The following is a 12,511-nucleotide window of genomic DNA, read 5'->3' on the forward strand; positions in this document are numbered from 1 at the left end:
GCCAGTGGCCTTGCCGCAGTGGTAACACTGGTTCCCGTCAGATCACAGAAGTTAAGCACTGTCGGGCTGGGTTAGCACTTGGATGGGTGACCATCCTGTATGACGAGCGCTGTTGGCAAGCGGGGTTCACTCAGCCCTTGTGAGGCAAACTGAGGAGCTACTTGACTGAGAAGTAGCGGCTCCGGTCTCGTGAACTGACATACGGCCGGGAGAGCGGTGTGCTGACCACATGACCCTCCGTATCCGCACCCGGTGATGCCTGTGGACTGAGGATGACACGGCGGCCGGTCGGTGCCGTTGGGGCTTCCAAGGCTTGCGCGGACGGAGTTTAGTTTAGATAAGGTAAGGAATGGGGACGTCCTCCGAAGAATCGGCGAGGAAAGGAATGTATGGAGAACACAAGAAGAGGAGACAGGATGGTAGGACATTAGTTACGACAACAGGTAATAACTTCCATGAAAATAAAAAGCGAGATATACCACTGTCTAATACTACGCAAAGTGGAGAAACATGAAATAAATGTAAAAAAGTGCTTATTCGATTTGGATGCCATCTACGAAACATTTTGATATGGTAGTGGATTTACTTCATTATTTTCACACCTTCTATTTTTTGATGTTAACATACGTAATAACAATTGCACAAAATGGCTTATGAAAGCTGCACGTTTTATTAGTCTGGGGAAAAGTGTTGAAAGCCAGGGGAGATAAATTTGGGGAAGCTGCCAAAACAACCCTCTGATTGGCTATTAGAATCGATTCTTAACAGGCTAGACATTCTCGTCTCTCCGGTTTAACATGTTCTTGTACAGCTATGTATACCAAATAGACAGATGAATTCGTATTTCTATTCTTTATGTTGCACTGTGTTGCTTCATGTACAGTTTGGGAACGTCCAAAATTCTGAAGAGGATGTACTTCCAACCATGAAATTTCACAATTTCCTGTCTCCTACTGCACAAAATAGTATTTCTTCTTTGGACTGATGCATTTGACTCGGGAGGTGAATTGTAGCAAAATACCCGAAGAGCATGGCAAGGGCGCATTGTTCAGCGTCTACTTTTAATTGCTCTACCACGGAGGAGGTGCAAGCCAGCATTGTCAGTGAGAGGGTCCAATATGTTAAAAAAGACCTTAAAAAGGCTCTCATTTTCTCTTGTTCTGAAAGAACAGTAAACCAGTTTATTCGATAATTATCTCGAAGTTTTCAACAAGCAGAGATGTACTCTCACTTAGGTGTGCTGTAGTTTGGCAAACCACTAAGAAGTAATCTTGCTCCAATCTCCCTTCACACAAAAATGGACTATGAGACTTAACATCTTAGGTCATCAGTCCCCTAGAGCTTAGAACTACTTAAACCTAACTAACCTAAGGACATCACACACACCCATGCCAGAGGCAGGATTCAAACCTGCGACTGTAGCGGTCACGTGGTTCCAGACGGAAGCACCTAAAAATGCTCAGCCACAACGACCGGCTCCCTTCACCCTCCAAGGTCATTTTACACTCTTTTTCTTTCAGTTTGGATTTGAGCCGAGGACATGATCAGCAGTTTTTTTGGGACACTGTAATTATTACTGTCAGGGAACAAAGGGATCTCCATTCAACAGGAAAGCTGGAATAATTTTTGGTGCCAAAAATGCCAAGGATCTGGAATAATTCAACTTTACACTTTCCAAAATTTCCTCATTTAGGTATGCATCTGTCACTTTTTGCAATGTAAGAATCACCATTTTTTCCATTAAAGAATGTCCCGGCAGACAAATGCATGAGCTTAAAAGAGGATAATTTGGATTATTATCTATTTATCATGTGGCCTTTACACAATGTTTCTTTACACAATATAATTAATTTTTTCTTTTTCTTTCTACTACTTCATATCTAATAATTCATATTTTGAATAGAAGGAGTTGTCATTCAGAAATTCTTTTAATTTGTTTTAAATGTTGGTTGGCTATCTGTCACACGTTTAATGATATTTTGCGAACGACCAAAGGTTTTTGTGGCAGAAGAATTCACACCTTTCTGTGCCAAAGTCATATTTAACCCAGAATAGTGAAGATCATCCTTTCTTCTAGTGTTGCATTTCGCTATTATTTTTTAACCGGGATGGGTTATTAATAACCCATTTCATTAGTGCATATATGTATTGGGAAGGTACTGTGAATATACTGAGTTTCTTAAATAAATGTGTGCAAGGTGATCTTGTGTGGTTTCCAGCTATTGTTCTGATTATACAGATTATACGCTTTCGGACAGTGAATACTTTTTCTCTTAATGATGAATTGCCCCAAAATATGATGGCATATGAAAGCCGAGAACGAAAACAGGCATAGTAGGCTAATTTACTGATATTTTTATCACCAAAATTTGCAATAACCCGAATAGCATAAGTAGCTGAACCTAACCATACCAGCAAATCAATGTGCTCGGCTAGCCCTCGATGCAGCTCTTTCCATTTCAGCAGAACGGCTCATTTTTACAGTAATTGGAATTGGTAGGAAAGGAAGATATTTGGAAGGAATTGGCTGTAAGGGACCAACCGCGGTGTTTGCCTAAATTGGAAACGGGAAACCACAAAAAGTCTTTTTCAAGGATGCTGGTGGATGGATGCAAACCATCTTCCCTTCCCATACCAGGGATTGCTAGCTCTGTGGCCCAACACGCAGAACTAAGCCGGTGGAGGATTTGGAAAAGCTGGTTGTTCTTAACTGTTTTAAAATAAAATACAACACATCACAACAAAAGACTGATTCCTGACATTGCATGCTTTTCCTGTAATTGTGCGTGTTCAGTCATTTGACAGTACGTGAATGCGTGCATGTTTTAAGATGTAATTGTGCAGGCAATTGGTAACTTCAGTTATTATGGCATTACAAGAGCCTAAATAGATTTTGGACGAAAGGAGGAGGGAGGAATGAATTCAAGCAGCGCACTGGAAAAAATATTTTAGAAACGATCGAACTATAGAGTGTGCTGTCATCACATACGTATCCATTTCGCTCTCCACAAAGCCCTCCTCATCGTTTCATATTGGGAATGGTTTTCAAAATTATGTACCACTCAGGTGACCACATTGAGCTATATTTTGCCATTTGGGCTAAAATATAGAATATTGAGCAAATTTTTTAAAGAAATGTAACCATCTCAATTTGGATGATATTTTCGTTAACAAAGCGATTTTGCAGCGACACAGACAAGTCCAAGTGTATTTTTATGGACTGAGTTTAATTTAATGTTACTTTTAATATTGAAACCATAGGGTTCTACCAGTTTCCACATAACGGCTCCAGTGTTAAACTTCTATAGTCAGATAACTAGGATACTATGGCAGTGTGTACATATTTTTAACTTACCATGACTCGAGCAGACGAATCAAGGTCGATATTTTTTGTCTTTTTTTTCCTTATTGTGATTTCATTCCGCTGCCTCATATGGTCAGGGGAGGGCTGTCAGCGGCACAATCCGCCGCTCTTCAGCCGAGTGACGTGACAGCTAAGACAAGAATAAAATGTTACATATAAGGCGATAAAAAAGGGGGACATAAAACAGAGTAAGGGGAGAAAATGTAGGTAAAAATACACTGACATGGAGACGTTCATGGGGGACATTTAAAATGTCACCAGAAAGTTAAGAAACACAGCTGGCGATTCTTAGAACACAGAGAAGACACTTGATGCACATGCACAGGTTAAACATGGGCTACAGTATTAAAAACACTCCAGAACAACATACTTAAAACCCACTTGGAGCACACACGACGAAGAATAAAACTGCCAGATGGGACCAGACGAGGGAAAGGTCAGAGAGGATGAAAATGGAGGTGAGAGCAAGGGGCAGCAGGGGAGGCAGCGGGATAGGAGGGGCGTCAGTGGGTACACGAAGGGGCAGGAGGGGCACGTGGGGCGGGAGATGAAGAGGGAAGACAAGGCAGGAGGGAGTGCAGAGACACTGAAAGGAGGCACAAGAGAGGGACGGGGAGTAGGAGGGGGAAGCCGCTCAGGAGGAGGGAGGGGGAGGAGAGGGAACCCTGAGGAGGAGGCAGGAAGATGGGGTTGGTCTCTTCTTTCTTGTTCTACACTTATCCATAACTACTACAACAGCACACATCACAGGAACAATAAACGGTATCAGTTACATAACTTCAACTGCAAGTAAGAACTTAACTGATTAACAAAACGACAAATGAGATCAAGCAAGCCCAACAACTGAAGACACGCGCGGAAAAACGGGCTAACCCTCAAATGTAAAAATTTAGAGGTAAGTGCTGCCATCTGTTGCTGGGTACAGGAACTATCAAAATTGACATTGGTCTCACCCCTAAATATAACATTTGGGTGTAATACAACGCAGACGATTTCTTGCGTTTCGCTAGATATGATTTCTGTAATGTCAAAAACGGGCCAACCTTCCGCTACAATCCGGATTCCCTCCAGCAGAAACAAGCTGAGTAGCTGATAGTGAATACTGTGCCATATGATAAATAGACAATTAACTGTTATTTGAAAAGATTTGGGGGCTGAGGTGGATTATACTGGAATTAATAAAAGTGTAAAGACGAAATATAATTCTCATGTACTATGTACAAGGGCGTTCAAAAAGAAATGAGCCAGAGGCATTATTAGAGAAACCAGTACCTGTATGTTAGGAGTACGGACCCTGTCTTGTCCAACTGTGACGCAAGGCAGTGAATGGCTGACTCATAAAATTCCTGGGGCTGCGATGTTAACCAGTTCCGCACGTACAGCTGGACCTTGTCGTCCGGGGTGAATCGTTTGCCCCTCAGAGCCCTTTTAAGGGGACCAAAAGTGGCGTAATCACAGGGAGAGAGGTCCGGACTCTATGGAGGGTGGCCGAGAACCTAAAAAAAAAATGATTCAAATGGCTCTGAGCACTATGGGACTCAACATCTTAGGTCATAAGTCCCCTAGAACAGAACTACTTAAACCTAACTAACCTAAGGACATCACACACACCCATGCCCGAGGCAGGATTCGAACCTGCGACCGTAGCAGGCCCGCGGTTCCGGACTGCAGCGCCAGAACCGCTAGACCACTGCGGCCGGCGAGAATCTCCCATTTGAATTTCTGCAGCAGTGCCTCATCTGCGTTGTACGTATAGGGTTTTGCATTGTCGTGGAGCACAATGACCCCACGGGCGAGATTGTCTGTTCGCTTTGATTTGATCGCTTGGCGAAGGGTGGTCAAGGTTTGCGAGTAACGCTGGGCATTCACAGTTGTCCCATGGGGCAGGAAATGAATCAGAAGGGGGTCATCTTGGTCAAAGAAGAACGTCAGCATAACCTTACCTGTGGATGACGATGTCCAGCTGTACGTGAGGAACTGGTTCACATCGCAGCCCCGGGAATTTTGTGAGACAGCCATTCACCGCCATGTGTCACAGTGAGATAAGTGTCTCAACCGCCAGGGTCAATACTTCTAACATACAGGTACTGGTTCCTGTAATTATGCCTCTAGCTCTTTTCTGTTTGAACGTCCCTTACAGTATCAATCTTTCGGGTCAATTCTAGTGTCCAGTTCCAGCCGTCGGCTTTGAGCATTGACGCCAAACCTAAGACAAAGGCAATCACCATATTCGTAAACAAACGAATGTAGCATACGAAAAACTACACTCCTGGAAATGGAAAAAAGAACACATTGACACCGGTGTGTCAGACCCACCATACTTGCTCCGGACACTGCGAGAGGGCTGTACAAGCAATGATCACACGCACGGCACAGCGGACACACCAGGAACCGCGGTGTTGGCCGTCGAATGGCGCTAGCTGCGCAGCATTTGTGCACCGCCGCCGTCAGTGTCAGCCAGTTTGCCGTGGCATACGGAGCTCCATCGCAGTCTTTAACACTGGTAGCATGCCGCGACAGCGTGGACGTGAACCGTATGTGCAGTTGACGGACTTTGAGCGAGGGCGTATAGTGGGCATGCGGGAGGCCGGGTGGACGTACCGCCGAATTGCTCAACACGTGGGGCGTGAGGTCTCCACAGTACATCGATGTTGTCGCCAGTGGTCGGCGGAAGGTGCACGTGCCCGTCGACCTGGGACCGGACCGCAGCGACGCACGGATGCACGCCAAGACCGTAGGATCCTACGCAGTGCCGTAGGGGACCGCACCGCCACTTCCCAGCAAATTAGGGACACTGTTGCTCCTGGGGTATCGGCGAGGACCATTCGCAACCGTCTCCATGAAGCTGGGCTACGGTCCCGCACACCGTTAGGCCGTCTTCCGCTCACGCCCCAACATCGTGCAGCCCGCCTCCAGTGGTGTCGCGACAGGCGTGAATGGAGGGACGAATGGAGACGTGTCGTCTTCAGCGATGAGAGTCGCTTCTGCCTTGGTGCCAATGATGGTCGTATGCGTGTTTGGCGCCGTGCAGGTGAGCGCCACAATCAGGACTGCATACGACCGAGGCACACAGGGCCAACACCCGGCATCATGGTGTGGGGAGCGATCTCCTACACTGGCCGTACACCACTGGTGATCGTCGAGGGGACACTGAATAGTGCACGGTACATCCAAACCGTCATCGAACCCATCGTTCTACCATTCCTAGACCGGCAAGGGAACTTGCTGTTCCAACAGGACAATGCACGTCCGCATGTATCCCGTGCCACCCAACGTGCTCTAGAAAGTGTAAGTCAACTACCCTGGCCAGCAAGATCTCCGGATCTGTCCCCCATTGAGCATGTTTGGGACTGGATGAAGCGTCGTCTCACGCGGTCTGCACGTCCAGCACGAACGCTGGTTCAACTGAGGCGCCAGGTGGAAATGGCATGGCAAGCCGTTCCACAGGACTACATCCAGCATCTCTACGATCGTCTCCATGGGAGAATAGCAGCCTGCATTGCTGCGAAAGGTGTATATACACTGTACTAGTGCCGACATTGTGCATGCTCTGTTGCCTGTGTCTATGTGCCTGTGGTTCTGTCAGTGTGATCATGTGATGTATCTGACCCCAGGAATGTGTCAATAAAGTTTCCCCTTCCTGGGACAATGAATTCACGGTGTTCTTATTTCAATTTCCAGGAGTGTATAATCACAGTTAATTACTCAGCCACGAATTATATCGAAAAGATATGAAGGTAATGAAAGTAAATAATAATAAAAAAGAGGAGTACACGAACAAATTATTATTGTAATTTATGCGAGTGAGAGAAGTACAGAGTTCATTACAGTATATCACACTGTGAATTCGTAATATTGTGAAATACCGTTAATTTATTATTAAATAATTATTGAATTATCAGGACTACTGCGGGAGGGGGGGGGGTTGTCTGGGAGAAACTAAAATGTAGCACAACAACAGGAAAATGAAATAAATAATAACATACATGAAAGAAAAAACTGGAGCATGAAATGTAGAGAAACCGACACAGAAATCCTAAAAGAAACGAGACTACACAAGTAATGAAAACTCACAAAATGTAACAAACATTGGAAACGGTAACTAGAATTAAGCTAGACAGGTCAATTCTAGTTACCGATTCCACGATTTGTTATTTGTACCATTTTTGCAATAAATGTGTGCACTACAGTGCTACATGTTTTAATATTCGGTATTACTTCCTTTACTATTTTTTTTCTATTTGGCAGTAGTTCAGCGATCAATAAGAACTCCACAAATCCTACAAAAACCGAGATCACACACTTACTGCAAATTATGAACCACCGAATGGTTCGAATCGGTAACAAGAATTGACCTCCTGTATACGTCAAGTCTAGATATCGATTCCATCATTTCCATGGTACATTATTTAGATCGTTTTTCCAGTAGGTGTGTACACTGAAATGTAGCAGGATTTCTACGTTTGCAATCGCTCTCTAAAACAGTGACAAATATTGGAATCGGTAACTAGAATTAAGCTATATAAGAGGTCAAAACTAGTTACCGATTTCAGCTATTCCATATACGAAGATAGTAACTGTTCTCGAAAGAACCGTGCAGCTTCTCTAGAATAAATGATAATTAATTGAAACCCTCGGCTGCTGACAGGTGTTGTTGACAAACCTTGATGGGGACAGGTGAAACTGTGTGTCCCGACCGGGACTCGAACCCGGGATCCCTTCAGCTATTCCCGGATTACAACATGATTTTTGGCAGAGTTTCAAAAAATTAGAAGCAACAGGAGAATACTAGTAATTTTTTGTAGTATTCAACCACATGCCACTTTTAGAGAAAGGCTCCGCGAACTGTGGATGGACTAAGTTTTCTTTTATTTGTCCATTTAATTTCATATTTTTGTTTTATTTACATCTCGAAACTGAGAGCAAAAATTTTTGAATCTTGTTCCATTTCTATGTTTATAGCAGGAAATAATAGTGATAAAAACCGAAAAATCGGTTATTTGAAAAACCAGTTATTTTGAGCTGTTTTAACAATCAGGTTAAAGTGGCGTGGAGAAAAACCAATATAAACGAAAACCGGTTGCTTCAGCGATAACCACCATCCCTCGCAGACAGGCTGTTATATGCCATGCGCAAATTGACACACGTATAGCGCGTGTGGCGCGAACAGCGCAGCGTGCTTTTCTGCAACTTCACAGGTTGCACAGGCAAACTGCGCCGCGACGCGACTGGGACGCGACAGGCGCCTGCGCCAGGTCGCGCGGCGTTGTGGTTGAGGCACAGTTTCTCGCGTCACGCGAGCACTGCGGGAGGGGGAAGAGGGGAGGGGGAAGGCAGTTCTGCCGTATGCTCACTTCGGCATGGTGCGTGTGGGCAGCCGAAGTATTGCCCATCCGAAAAATACAGCCTTACTGTACACTGAATTTTATTATCACTGAGTACTGTTTCGTTTTTCGCCCTTTAAGCACTCCATCTCTTTTCGTTATTTCATAATAGCAGGGGCGGGCAAACATTGCACGCGGCTCGTGAGCGCACAGCGCTGCACGTGTGCCGCTCGCGTGCAGTCGTGGAATGGGGCAGTGGCGACAGCCGGCAGGTTGCGGCAGTGTAGTACAAGGCCAAGCCGCGGACGTTGATGCGAAGCGACCACTACGTAGTGAACGTTGAATTTCAAGAACCGGAAAATGCAGAGTGAGTCAATGAAACGGAGACGTGGAGATTTGCTATCTTTTAAAAAGTAATGGGAGAATCATTTTTTCTTTGTGCAAAAACATGAAAATTCGAAATGTTTAAAATGTGGCAGTATTCTCGCTGGTCAGTGGAAGTTTAGTATTGAAGGCCATTATAATAAATTTCACGAGTACAATTTATTGTCGGATTCTGAGCGGATGGGGAAATTGACTGAGCTTAAGAAGAGCGGCCTGACGATATTAGATCCATCTGTCCTAGTTGCCGTTGTCACGAGAGATCTGCGACTTTCTCTCGTCATGTCTCTCATCTAACTGATTTAACATTTTATGGAGCACTGTTTTCAATTTTTCAGGACGACAACAATAATAGCCCAGCGGTACGTGCAAGCTATAAAATTGCGCTTAATATAGTGAGAGCTGGAAAACCATTTGCTGAATTAATAAGCCTCGGTTAAGAGCAAACATAAGTGATGAAAATTTACGTAACTGTTTGCGTTTGTCTGTATGCAGAAATTTTGTTCCAGATATTAAACGTATTGTAAACTCCACCTGTGATAATTAAATAAAACGTATCGCAGTTAATAGGTACTCTTTCAAACCATGATTTATTTCAAGCAGTCCTGCTACCCTTATTCCATCATTCAATAAAGCAAGTTAGAAAAACAAAACGCATTACAGAGGAAGGAGTGGGCAGAAGGTATGGTGGGGAGTGGAGAGATGCGGGTGGCCAGCTTGCCCCTGTGTGCACGCAGAACACCTGTTAACTGCACGCGTGCAGGTGCACCGCACACGTGCAGGATTCCCGCCCGCCACTGCATAATAGTTTTAAGTTACATACATCTATACAGTTCTTTTGTTTTGTTTATTCTTTGTCAAGAACAATGCACAGTTCAATAACTGGTGAGCCATTAGCTTCTGGGATTATATCTTCTGCCTACACAGTGTTTTCAGATCGTAAAAAGGGACAGACGATTCATCGTGAGGGTCGTAGCTTGTGTTCCAAAAATGAACGGCATAGAGACAGAAGTGATGACACTTTCTGCAGGACCTGACCATCATTTTGCAGGACAATGCTCAAGGCACGTACAGTGCAAGCTGTTACTGATTTGTCTGACTGATGGGGCTGCTAAGCGCTATACCACCTACTGCACTCCCCAGACTTAAGCCCCCGTGAGTTCAATTCGATTTCTAAACTGAAGGAAACACTTGACGGCATTCGCTTCAAAACTGCTACAAATTCGTCGGGTAGTAGGCCGCGCCGCTCGAACTGTCAACACAACTGGCACTGCTAAGAGAATCCTACGACTTCCACATCGCTGGCAACGGGTTATGCACAATGCTGGTGACTAATTTGAAGGTCAGTAAAACTTTGAAACACGTATCTATTTTGTACGAGCTGTAAATAAATACAGGGTGATTCAAAAAGAATACCACAACTTTAAAAATGTGTATTTAATGAAAGAAACATAATATAACCTTCTGTTATACATTACAAAGAGTATTTAAAAAGGTTTTTTTCACTCAAAAACAAGTTCAGAGATGTTCAATATGGCCCCCTCCAGACACTCGTGCAATATCAACCCGATACTCCAACTCGTTCCACACTCTCTGTAGCATATCAGGCGTAACAGTTTGGATAGCTGCTGTTATTTCTCGTTTCAAATCATCAATGGTGGCTGGGAGAGGTGGCCGAAACACCATATCCTTAACATACCCCCATAAGAAAAAATCGCAGGGGGTAAGATCAGGGCTTCTTGGAGGCCAGTGATGAAGTGCTCTGTCACGTGTTGCCTGGCGGCCGATCCATCGCCTCGGGTAGTTGACGTTCAGGTAGTTACGGACAGATAAGTGCCAATGTGGTGGCGCTCCATCCTGCTGAAATGTGAATTGTTGTGCTTCTTGTTCGAGCTGAGGGAACAGCCAATTCTCTAACATCTCCAGATACTGTAGTCCAGTTACAGTAGCACCTTCGAAGAAAAAGGGACCAAAAACTTTATTGGCTGAAATGGCACAGAAAACGTTCACCTTAGGCGAGTCACGTTCATACTGAGTTGTTTCCCGCGGATTCTCAGTACCCCATATACAGACATTGTGACGGTTGACTTTCCCGTTAGTGTGGAAAATTGCTTCATCACTAAACACAATCTTTGAAACGAAAGATTCATCTGTTTCCATTTGAGCAAGGATAAAATCACAGAAATCGATTCTTTTAATCTTATCAGCTGCAGACAGTGATTGAACCAATTTCAGACGATAAGGTTTCATAACTAACCTTTTTTCGTAGGACTCTCCAAACAGTTGATTGTGGAATTTGCAGCTCTCTGCTAGCTCTGCGAGTCGATTTTCCCGGGCTGCGAGCAAATGCTTGCTGGATGCGTGCTACATTTTCATCGTTCTCGGCCGTCCAGAACTTTTCCCTTTGCACAAACACCCATCCTCTGTAAACTGTTTATACCAACGTTTAATACACCACCTATCAGGAGGTTTAACACCATACTTCGTTCGAAATGCACGCCGAACAACTGTCGTCGATTCACTTCTGCCGTACTCGATAACACAAAAAGCTTTCTGTTGAGCGGTCGCCATCTTAGCATCAACTGACGCTGACGCCTAGTCGACAGCGCCTCAAGCGAACAAATGTACAACTAAATGAAACTTTATAGCTCCCTTAATTCGCCGACAGATAGTGCTTAGCTCTGCCTTTTGTCGTTGCAGAGTTTTAAATTCCTAAAGTTGTGGTATTCTTTTTGAATCACCCTGTATTTGCCACTATTGAAGTTCCAACCCTCGTATATAATTTGTTGAAATGAGTTGCTGAGAAATGCAGACTTACTTTCATGACAGTGTTTTTCGAATGGCGTGAACTCCCGCTCACAAGGCACACGTGGGTAGCTTCCGCATTCCTGTCGCGCGCATTATCCTCCGCTGCTGACAATACACTGAACATCTTGTTGTGCGACAGATCAATTGTTTATTTTTCTCAATAACAACTATTTTATTCACGATCACACACTGTCACTTTTGCAAAACCGTAGGTGAGTAACCAGTATCTGGCACGTGCCTATCATTCCGCCTGAAGGAACGCTCGTCACTATTTTAATACTGCTCAGATCAAGAGAAGGAATAAAATCCTTTGGTAAGTTTCCATTCCAGTAGCTCAGTGTTAAAAATACGATGGGTTACGGGGATTCATTCAAAACTGCAGCAGAGCTGGCAAATTGTTTTTGTCTGAATTGTTAACATTTCTCATTCGAAGAAGCATAACCATTTATGAGTAACGGCCACATTTCTCTTGTTGACGGGTTTAATTGTACTTCTTTTACCAAAACACAGCTTAATGTTGCACAAACTCATTTCACAGCAGCTATTGCGACAGAATTCTGAAGCAAAGTGCGTCATTAAACAAGTGCAATAAGAGAGCTCAACAGCTTGCGAAAAACTTCATATTGTCGGTTTG

The 12,511-nt window shown here is 44.2% G+C and overlaps 1 pseudogene; it reads left to right on the plus strand.

Annotated features, from left to right (window-relative positions):
• Positions 1-118, plus strand: LOC126214060 (5S ribosomal RNA; annotated as a pseudogene).
• The last annotated feature ends 12,393 nt before the right edge of the window (positions 119-12,511 follow it).

Source organism: Schistocerca nitens, chromosome 11 (assembly GCF_023898315.1).
Source record: "Schistocerca nitens isolate TAMUIC-IGC-003100 chromosome 11, iqSchNite1.1, whole genome shotgun sequence".
NCBI classification, from domain to species: domain Eukaryota; kingdom Metazoa; phylum Arthropoda; class Insecta; order Orthoptera; family Acrididae; genus Schistocerca; species Schistocerca nitens.